This window comes from Arachis ipaensis, chromosome B2 (assembly GCF_059453495.1).
Source record: "Arachis ipaensis isolate K30076 ecotype BB chromosome B2, ASM5945349v1, whole genome shotgun sequence".
Lineage (NCBI taxonomy): Eukaryota > Viridiplantae > Streptophyta > Magnoliopsida > Fabales > Fabaceae > Arachis > Arachis ipaensis.
This window is the reverse complement of record NC_142437.1, coordinates 85,795,401-85,807,140: the sequence shown is the minus strand read 5'-3', so window position 1 is coordinate 85,807,140 and position 11,740 is coordinate 85,795,401. Positions and strand designations below refer to the sequence as shown.

At 37.5% G+C, this 11,740-nt stretch overlaps 1 non-coding gene across 1 annotated transcript; it reads right to left on the bottom strand.

The window, feature by feature from the left end:
- Nucleotides 1-7,573: 7,573 nt before the first annotated feature.
- Nucleotides 7,574-7,681, bottom strand: LOC148574683 (small nucleolar RNA R71). Its single transcript, XR_015905712.1, has one exon. It is a non-coding gene; the product is annotated as a small nucleolar RNA R71 (small nucleolar RNA).
- Between the last annotated feature and the right edge of the window lie 4,059 nt (nt 7,682-11,740).

The following is an 11,740-nucleotide window of genomic DNA, read 5'->3' as shown; positions in this document are numbered from 1 at the left end:
CTATTTTATTTTTAATTGATTTTTAATTATTGTTTATCATGTCTTCCTTATATTCCCTTTTTAATTCTGTGAAGTTTACAATCATGATAATGGAGTAGTTCCCCAACTTGATTGGGAGTTGATTAAAAGGAGAACCTTGAGTTGGAATACTCAAGTGTTAATCCTCGCGCATAGTTGATGACTGACAACTCTAATCTCTAACTCTAATCCTTCCTAAAGAGAGGATTAGGACTTGAGGATATAGCTTGTTAGTTAGTTACTTGACTTTCCCTTATTCATTAAGGGATGACCAGGTAGATCAACAACGTTTTAGGATTGTACTTGAGGAAATCCAACAAGGATAGAAATTCCAATTAATCATCTCCCGGTCAAGGCTTTTAATTGAATTAAATAAATTCTCTAGTTAATTTCCACTGCTTAATTTTATAATAATTTATTTTCCTGCTTCTCAAACTCAAAATTTCTAGGAAAACCTCTAACCAATAAGCTGCACTCTTTTGTCAACTCGTTGGGAGACGACCTGGGATTCATACTCCCAGTATTTTTAATTCTAATTTTGTGACAACCTTTTTAAATTGATAAGCAAATTTTAGCTGGTTAAGAACTGTACTTGCAACGCATTTCTTTTATTAATTTCTTAACTGGTCAATTTCTGCCTGCATCATGCGCCCGCACACATCTCTTGTGTGTGCGCACAGACACCAAATTCCCTTCTGTTCGCAGCGCCCACACCCTGATGTGCGCGCGCATAACCTCCTTTTCCACCTAGTGTGAGTACGCACACGCACCTGTGCGTACGCACGCCCCTGTTTTCTCCCACTTTACTTCTCTTCTTCTCTTCTCTCTACTTCTTCTCTTTTTTTCTCCCACTTATTCCTCTTTTACCCTATTTTCTTCTTGTTCTTTGATGACAAGTCATCTTAGCCTAGTTTCACTAGTCTTTTTCCTTTGTTTTCATTTAGTTTTATGCACTTTCTTAAGCCATAAGTAAGCCAATTGGGTTGAATTTTATGTTTCCTTTGATTTAATCAACCATGGATAAATTGATGCATTTTCATGAGTTTTTGTGCCATAATTGCTCATATGACAAGAATAAGAATAACTCTCATGATTATGGCATAGCTTTGATACAATTGTTGATTGATGATAGGTGGAATAAAGCTTGGAGGAAGGTTGCAAGAATGGGCTTGAAAAGAGGGATTCACGTTTGAGCTAACGTTTGCCTCAAACGTTAACTCAAACGTGAGAAGCAGATGAAGAACACCCTGGAGAAGAGCCAACGTTTGCGCCAACGTTTGCCTCAAACGTTGAGGCAAACGTTGGCTGAAGAAGAAGCAGGGGAAGGCAACGTTTGCGCCAACGTTTGCCTCAAACGTGAGGTCAAACGTTGGCGCCAAAAAGAATGAAAAAGAGCACTCCTGGGCATGGCAACGTTTGAGCCAACGTTTACCTCAAACGTGAGGTCAAACGTTGGCTACATTTTGGCAAGAAAGAGCATGGAAGAGCACCCTTGATTGATGGGTTAGATGAGCTATGTTTACGCCAATGTTTGCCTCAAACGTTGGCCAAAAAGGGAGCCTGGGAAGAACCACGTTTGAGCTCACGTTTGACCTCAAACGTTGGCTCAAACGTGGATGACAGCAAATGGGCTATCTGCATAATGCCTCACACAAGGGACATTTAAGTCAACGTTTGCCTCAAACGTTGACTCAAACGTGAATGGTTCATGGCCCGGTTCACAAATGGATTTCTTCCCAACACCAAGAACAATCAACGGAGGCTATTATCAACCCAATTCCATCAAGACTAAAGGCCCAATTCAAGGCTTAATGATCATTTGAAGAAAGTGTATAAATAGCTTAGAATTTGAAGTTTTAGGAGAGCTTTTCTTTTTAGAGTTTTCTTTAAGAATTTTCATAGTATTCATAGTAGAGAGCTTTTGGGTTTTGAGCTGTTTGGAGATTCTGAGTCTTGGGGAAGGAGAATTGAATTCTCTTCCTCTTAGTTTTCTTGTTTTTTTTCAATTTCATCTACACTTGCCTTGAGTCTTGGGTGTTGAAGAATTGAGGAAATTCTGTCTCAATCTCACCTTGAGATCTCTCTATTTTTCTTACTGCAGCTTCTGGAGAATTGAACTTGAATTTACATTTCTACATTGCTCTCTTCTTTAATTTGGCATTTGCTCTCTAAATTTGGATCTAAGAAGGCATTGAGATCTAGACGTAGTTATCTAGTCTCTTGGGTCCTGAGATCTATTGGTTTCCATTTTAATTTCCTTGTTTAATTACTACACCAAGTTTATTTTCCTTTTAGTTTTGAGATCCGGTTCAACTAATTACATCAACTACTCTTCATTCTGTTAAGTTTTGCTTTTCCCTGTTTAATTCCTGCAGATCCAATTCCCATTCCCCTTTTATTTTTCAAGTCATTTATATTTCTTGCACTTTAAGTTTCTGCAATTTACATTACTTGCACTTTAAGATTCAGCTCTTTTTCTTTTTGTTCCCTTTAATTTCCTGCAAATCACCTACTCTCCTTTACATTCTATGCAATTTAATTTCTGTCAACACAATTTCACACAATTAACACTTGTTTGCTTGACTAATTCAACCACTAAACTAAAGTTGCTCAATCCTTCAATCCTTGTGGGATCGACCTCACTCCCGTGAGTTTTATTACTTGATGCGACCCGGTACACTTGCCGGTGAGTTTTGTGTCGGATCGTTTTCCGCACATCATTCTTGTTAGTTTTCATTGCATCTCATTTTTGTTTTAGTAATTATATTAGTTTTGGTTTAGTTACTTGTTAATTAAATAAGTTGCAAGTGTTTGATTGATGTTGATTGGGTTGCTTCTTGCTTGAATTTTGATTTAATTGTTGATGAATATGTGCACTAAGCATTAAGCCTCTGTTTGATTTGCCTAATTGAATTGTGAGTTTGATTCATATGTTGTAGTTACCATATGCATTAAACTTTATCCTTGTTTGGCATCTTGAATTGTGCACTTTTACTTTAGTGAATTGAATTGAAGTTACTTGTTCATCATGATTTTCTTATCAACTCAATCACATAACAAGATACTTGTTTGTTTTTAATGCTTTGCATTTGTTTGAGTGACTTGACTTGATTCCTATCAAGTTTATCACTTTTTGCAACAAGTACCTTGATTATGTAACTATTGTATTATGTGAACAAGTAGTTTGCTTTTCACCTTTGAATATGTATGTTGATTGTGCCATTTTCTATTCACCTTGTGCTTTCACTTGCACAACATCAATATCCAATATCTTTATATTCAATTCACTTTAGTTGTGGCTACCTAGGTTTGCTTGTGCCTTAAGTTTTGCTTATTCATTACTTGCAACCTAGGGCCACTTAATTGAGGAATACATGCTTTCTCTGTTGATTATGTGGTTGCCGTTTTCACCCGGCCAATTTGTGTGTTCTAAACTGTGCGCATTTAGAATATGCATGATGAGCGGATAATTTATACGCTTTTTGACATTGTTTTTAGTATGTTTTTAGTAGGATCTAGTTACTTTTAGGGATGTTTTTAATAGATTTTGTGTTAAATTCACATTTCTGGACTTTACTATGAGTTTGTGTGTTTTTCTGTGATTTCAGGTATTTTCTGGCTGAAATTGAGGGACTTGAGCAGAAATCAGATTCAGAGGTTGAAAAAGGACTGCTGATGCTGTTGGATTCTGACCTCCCTTCACTCAAAGTGGATTTTCTGGAGCTACAGAACTCGAAATGGCGCGTTTCCATTTGCGTTGGAAAGTAGACATCCAGGTCTTTCCAGCAATATATAATAGTCCATACTTTGGCCAAGAATTGACGACGTAAACTGGCGTTCAACGCCAGCTTTCTACCCAAATCTGGCGTCCAGCGCCAGAAAAGGATCCAAAACCAGAGTTGAACGCCCAAACTGGCACAAAAACTGGCGTTCAACTCCACAAATGGCCTCTGCACATGCAACACTTAAGCTCAGCCCAAACACACGCCAAGTGGGCCCCGGAAGTGGATTTATACATCAAATACTTACTCATGTAAACCCTAGTAGCTAGTTTATTATAAATAGGACCTCTTACTATTGTATTAGGCATCCTGGATTGTATTTTGATCCTGTGATCACGTTTTGGGGGCTGGCCATCTCGGCCATGCCTGGACCTTTCACTTATGTATTTTCAACGGTAGAGTTTCTACACTCCATAGATTAAGGTGTGGAGCTCTGCTGTTCCTCAAAGATTAATGCAAAGTACTACTGTTTTCTATTCAATTCATCTTATTTCGCTTCTAAGATATCCATTCGCACCCAAGAACGTGATGAAGGTGATGATTATGTATGACGCTCATCACCATTCTCCTTTATGAATGCGTGCCTGACAAACACTTCTGTTCTACATGAAATAAGCTAGAATGAGTATCTCTTAGATCTCCTAACCAGAATCTTCGTGGCGTAAGCTAGAATGATGGCGGCATTCAAGAGAATCCGGAAAGTCTAAACCTTGTCTGTGGTATTCCGAGTAGGATTCAATGATTGAATGACTGTGACGAGCTTCAAACTCGCGAGTGCTGGGCGTTAGTGACAGACGCAAAAGGAGGGTGAATCCTATTCCAGCATGATCGAGAACCGACAGATGAATAGCCGTGCCGTGACAGGATGCGTGAGCATATTATTCACTGAGAGGAGGGGATATAGCCACTGACAACGGTGATGCCCTTGCATAAAGCCAGCCATAGAAAGGAGTAAGACTGATTGGATGAAGATAGCAGGAAAGCAGAGGTTCAGAGGAACGAAAGCATCTCCATTCGCTTATCTGAAATTCCTACCAATGAATTACATAAGTATCTCTATCCCTATTTTATTATATAATATTCGAAAACACCATTATCACTTTATATCCGCCTGACTGAGATTTGCAAGGTGACCATAGCTTGCTTCATACCAACAATCTCCGTGGGATTCAACCCTTACTCACGTAAGGTATTACTTGGACGACCCAGTGCACTTGCTGGTTAGTTGTATCGAAGTTGTGACAATTATGAATTAAGATCAGAGCACCAAGCTTTGGAGCCATTACCAGGATTTGTTCGAGCCTGGAGATCACAATTTCGTGCACCAAGTTTTTGGCGCCGTTGCCGGGGATTGTTCGAGTTTGGACAACTGACGGTTCATCTTGTTGCTCAGATTAGGTAATTTTCTTTTTATTTTATTTTCAAAAATATTTCTAAAATTTTCTCATCTATTTTCGAAAAAAAAAAATAATAATAACAATATTTTCAAAAAAAAAATATATGTTTTCAAAAATAAATTATTCTATGGTTTCAGAATTTTTAAGAATGAATTCTAGCGTTTCATGAAGCATGTTGAAGCTTGGCTGGCTGTAAAGCCATGTCTCAATCCTTATACCCAAGAGAAGAGCTTCTTTATCTTTCTTAGCCAATTGGCTGTTGAATGTAAGGAATGTCAGGCGTGTCATGTCTGAGTTACATACTAAAGCTTGGCTGGCTATTGAGCCATGCCTGACCCTTTGATTGGAGCTTTAGAGCATAAGATTCCTGGAATTCATATTGAAAATTTTGGAATCCTTATTTTTCTTTTCCAAAATAGTTTTTCGAAAATATAAAATAAAAATCCAAAAAAATTTAGAAAATCATAAAAATCAAAAATATTTTTGTGTTTCTTGTTTGAGTCTTGAGTCATATCATAAGTTTGGTGTCACTTGCATATGCATCTTGCATTTTTTCGAAAATATCATGCATTCATATTATTCTTCAAGATCTTCAAGTTGTTCTTGGTAAGTCTTCTTGTTTGATCTTGATGATTTTTTGTTTTGTATCTTTTCATGTTTTTCATATGCATTCCTGAATTCTTAATGTCTAAGCATTAAAGAATTCTAAGTTTGGTGTCTTGCATGTTTTCTTTGCATCAAAGATTTTTCAAAAATATGTTCTTGATGTTCATCTTGACATTCAAAGTGTTCTTGGTGTTCATCTTGACATTCATATCATTCATGCATGCATTCATGGTTTTGATTCAAAAATTTTCATGCATTGCATCTTTTTAGTGTTTTTCTCTTGCATCATAAAAATTCAAAAATCAAAAAAATATCTTTCCTCTTTTCTCTCATCAAATTCGAAAATTTGGATTGACTTTTTCAAAGATTTTTGAAAATCAAATTGTTTCTCATGAGTCAAATCAAATTTTCAATTTGAAAATCTTATCTTTTTCAAAATCTTTTTCAAAAATCAAATCTTTTTCAAAATTCTTAGTTATTTTCGAAAATTCCAAAAATATTTTTCAAAAATCTTTTTCTTATTTTTATACCAAATTTTCGAAAATAACATAATCAATTAATGTTTTGATTCAAAAATTTCAAGTTTGTTACTTTCTTGTTAAGAAAGATTCAAACTTTAAGTTCTAGAATCATATCTTGTGATTTCTTATGAATCAAGTCATTAATTGTGATTTTAAAAATCAAATCTTTTTCAAAAACTAATTTCTATCATATCTTTTCAAAAAAATATCTTCTTATCTTATCTTTTTCAAAATTTGATTTCAAAATATCTTCTCTAACTTCCCAACTTCTTATCTTTTCAAATTTGTTTCAACTAACTAACTAACTTTTTGTTTGTTTCTTAACTTTTTCAAAACTACCTAACTAACTCCCTCTCTCTAATTTTCGAAAATATCTTCCCTCTTTTTCAAAAATTTCTTTTTTATTAACTAATTATTTTTATTTTTATTTTTAATTAAAAAAAAAATTTCGAAAAAAATACTAACCTTTTTCAAAAACTATTTTCAAAAATCACTAACTCTTTTTCAAAAATTTTCAAAAATTTTCTCCTTCTCTCTCATCCTATTCTATTTATTCATTCATTAACTAACATCTCTTCCTCACATCATCACCAAATTCGAACCCCCTCTTCTATCTGTGTTCGAATTTCTTCTTCTTTTCTTCTACTAACAATAAGGAACCTCTTTACTGTGACATAGAGGATTCCTCTTCTTTTCTGGTTCTCTTCTCTTTCTTATGAGCAGGGACAGAGAAAAAGGCATTCTTGTTGAAGCTGATCCAGAACCTGAAAGGACTCTGAAGAGAAAACTAAGAGAAGCTAAATTACAACAATCTAGAGACAACTTGATTGAAAATTTCGAACAAGTAAAGGAGATGGCAGCCGAACCCAACAACAATGCAAGGAGAATGCTTGGTGACTTTACTGCACCTAATTCCAATTTACATGGAAGAAGCATCTCCATTCCTGCCATTGGAGCAAACAATTTTGAGCTGAAACCTCAGCTAGTTTCTCTGATGCAGCAGAACTGCAAGTTTCATGGACTTCCATCTGAAGATCCTTTTCAGTTCTTAACTGAATTCTTACAGATATGTGATACTGTTAAGACTAATGGAGTAGATCCTGAAGTCTACAGGCTCATGCTTTTCCCTTTTGCTGTAAGAGACAGAGCTAGATTATGGTTGGATTCTCAACCCAAAGACAGCCTGAACTCTTGGGATAAGCTGGTCACGGCTTTCTTAGCCAAGTACTTTCCTCCTCAAAAGCTGAGCAAGCTTAGAGCTGATGTTCAAACCTTCAGACAGAAAGAAGGTGAATCCCTCTATGAAGCTTGGGAAAGATACAAACAGTTGACCAAAAAGTGTCCTTCTGACATGCTTTCAGAATGGACCATCCTGGATATATTCTATGATGGTTTATCTGAGCTATCAAAGATGTCACTGGACACTTCTGCAGGTGGATCCATTCACCTAAAAAAAACGCCTGCAGAAGCTCAAGAACTCATTGACATGGTTGCTAATAACCAGTTCATGTACACTTCTGAAAGGAATCCTGTGAGTAATGGGACGCCTATGAAGAAGGGAGTTCTTGAAGTTGATACTCTGAATGCCATATTGGCTCAGAATAAAATATTGACTCAGCAAGTCAATATGATTTCTCAGAGTCTGAATGGAATGCAAGCTGCATCCAACAGTACTCAAGAGGCTTCTCCTGAAGAAGAAGCTTATGATCCTGAGAACCCTGCAATAGCAGAGGTAAATTACTTAGGTGAACCTTATGGAAACACCTATAACTCAACATGGAGAAATCATCCAAATTTCTCATGGAAGGATCAAAAGCCCCAACAAGGCTTTAATAATGGTGGAAGAAACAGGTTTAGCAATGGCAAGCCTTTTCCATCATCAACTCAGCAACAGACAGAGAACTCTGAACAAAATGCTTCTAATTTGGCAAATCTAGTCTCTGATCTATCTAAGGCCACTGTAAGTTTCATGAATGAAACAAGGTATTCCATTAGAAATCTGGAAGCACAAGTGGGCCAGCTGAGTAAAAGGATCACTGAAATCCCTCCTAGTACTCTCCCAAGCAATACAGAAGAGAACCCAAAAGGAGAGTGCAAGGCCATTGACATAAGCACCATGGCCGAACCTGTAAGGGAAGGAGAGGACGTGAATCCCAAGGAGGAAGACCTCCTGGGACGTCCAGTGGTCAATAAGGAGCTTCCCTCTGAGGAACCAAAGGACTCTGAGGCTCATCTAGAGACTATAGAGATCCCATTGAACATCCTTATGCCCTTCATGAGCTCTGATGAGTATTCCTCTTCTAAAGAGAATGAGGATGTTACTGAAGAGCAAACTGCCAAGTTTCTTGGTGCAATCATGAAGCTGAATGCCAAATTATTTGGCATTGATGCTTGGGAAGTTGAACCTCCCTTGTTCATCAATGAACTAAGTGATCTGGATCAACTGACATTGCCTCAGAAGAGACAGGATCCTGGAAAGTTCATAATACCTTGTACCATAGGCACCATGATCTTTAAGGCTCTGTGTGACCTTGGTTCAGGAATAAACCTCATGCCCCTCTCTGTAATAGAGAAACTGGGAATCTATGGGGTGCAAGCTGCTAAAATCTCACTAGAGATGGCAGACAGCTCAAGAAAACAGGCTTATGAACAAGTAGAAGATGTATTAGTAAAGGTTGAGGGCCTTTACATCCCTGCTGATTTCATAGTCCTGGATACTGGAAAGGAAGAGGATGAATCCATCATCTTAGGAAGACCTTTCCTGGCCACATCAAGAGCTGTGATTGATGTTGACAGAGGTGAAATATTCCTTCAATGGAATGAGAACTCCCTTGTGTTTAAAACTCAAGGATCTCCCTCTGCAACCATGGAGAGGAAGCAGAAAAAGCTTCTCTCCAAGCAGAGTCAACCAGAGCCCCCACAGTCAAACTCTAAGTTTGGTGTTGGGAGGCCACAACCAAACTCTAAGTTTGGTGTTGAACTCCCATATCCAAACTCTAAGTTTGGTGTTGGAGAGTCTCAACAAAGCTCTGCACATCTGTGAGGCTCCATGAGAGCCCACTGTCAAGCTATTGACATTAAAGAAGCGCTTGTTGGGAGGCAACCCAATGTTTATTTATCTAACTATATTTTTCTTAGTTATGTGTCTTTATAGGTTCATGATCATGAGGAGTCACAAAATAAATATAAAAATTGAAAACGGAATCAAAAACAGCAGAAGAAAAATCACACCCTGGAGGAGCATCTGTCTGGCGTTCAAACGCCAGAACAGAGCATAGTTATGGCGCTGAACGCCCAGAATGGGAGCATCCTGGCGCTGAACGCCCAGAACAAGCATGGTTCTGGCGTTCAATGCCAGAAATGGCAGCAAAGGGGCGTTGAACGCCCAAAATGGGCACCAACCTGGCGCTGAACGCCCAGAGTTGTGTGCAAGGGCATTTTACATGCCTAAATTGGTGCAGGGATGTAAATGCCTTGACACCTCAGGATCTGTGGACCCCACAGGATCCCCACCTACCTCATCATCTCTCTTTCCATTCATGATCATCCCTTCTTTTTTTTCCATTTACCACTCACATCCATACACCCACTACCTTCAAAAATTCAACATCTCTCTCCCACCCAATCCCACCCATATGGCCGAATACACACTCCCATCCATCTCCTCCATATCTTCTTCTTATTCTTCTATTCTTTCTTCTTTTGCTCGAGGGCGAGCAACATTCTAAGTTTGGTGTGGTAAAAGCATAGCTTTTTTGTTTTTTCCATAACCATTGATGGCACCTAAGGCCAGAGAAACCTCTAAAAAGAGGAAAGGGAAGACAAAAGCTTCCATCAAGGGTCTATAGCTCAGTGGTAGAACATTTGACTGCAAATCAAGAGATCCCTGAGATACCTCAAGGGATACATTTTCTTCCACACAATTATTGGAAGCAACTAAGGGTGGAACATCAAGAGCACTCCATCATCCTTCATGAAATCAGAGAAGATCTAAAAGCACTGAAGGAGGAGCAACAAAGGCAAGGAAGAGACATAGAAGAGCTCAAGGACATCATTGATTCCTCAAGAAGGAAATGCCACCATCACTAAGGTGGATTCATTCCTTGTTCTTAATTCTTCTGCTTTTCGTTTTCTATGTTATGTGCTTATCTATGTTTGTGTCTTCATTACATGATCATTAGTAGTTAGTAACTTTGTCTTAAAGTTATAAATGTCCTATGAATCCATCACCTCTCTTAAATGAAAAATGTTTTAATTCAAAAGAACAAGAAGTACATGAGTTTCGAATTTATCCTTGAACTTAGTTTAATTATATTGATGTGGTGACAATGCTTCTTGTTTTCTGAATGTATGCTTGAACAGTGCATATGTCTTTTGAAGTTGTTGTTTAAGAATGTTAAATATGTTGACTCTTGAAAGAATGATGACTAGGAGACATGTTATTTGATAATCTGAAAAATCATAAAAATGATTCTTGAAGCAAGAAAAAGCAGCAAAGAACAAAGCTTGCAGAAAAAAAAAATAGGCGAAAAAAAAAATAGAAAGAAAAAGAAAAAGCAAGCAGAAAAAGCCAAAGCTCTTAAAACCAAGAGGCAAGAGCAAAAAGCCAATAACCCTTAAAACCAAAAGGCAAGGGAAATTAAAAAGGATCCCAAGGCTTTGAGAATCAGTGGATAGGAGGGCCTAAAGGAATCAAATCTTGGTCTAAGCGGCTAAACCAAGCTGTCCCTAACCATGTGCTTGTGGCGTGTAGGTGTCAAGTGAAAACTTGAGACTGAGCGGTTAAAGTCAAGGTCCAAAGCAAAAAAAAAAAAAAAAAAGAGTGTGCTTAAGAACCCTGGACACCTCTAATTGGGGACTTTAGCAAAGCTGAGTCACAATCTGAAAGGGTTCACCCAATTATGTGTCTGTGGCATTTATGTATCCGGTGGTAATACTGGAAAACAAAATGCTTAGGGCCACGGCCAAGACTCATAAAGAAGCTGTGTTCAAGAATCATCATACTGAACTAAGAGAGTCAATAACACTATTCGAAATCTGAAGTTCCTATAGATGCCAATCATTCTGAACCTCAATGGATAAAGTGAGATGCCAAAACTATTCAAGAGGCAAAAAGCTATAAGTCCCGCTCATATGATTGAAGCTCTGTTTCATTGATAGTTTGGAATTTATAGTATATTCTATTCTTTTTATCCTATTTTGATTTTCAGTTGCTTGGGGACAAGCAACAATTTAAGTTTGGTGTTGTGATGAGCGGATAATTTATACGCTTTTTGACATTGTTTTTAGTATGTTTTTAGTAGGATCTAGTTACTTTTAGGGATGTTTTTAATAGATTTTGTGTTAGATTCACATTTCTGGACTTTACTATGAGTTTGTGTGTTTTTCTGTGATTTCAGGTATTTTCTGGCTGAAA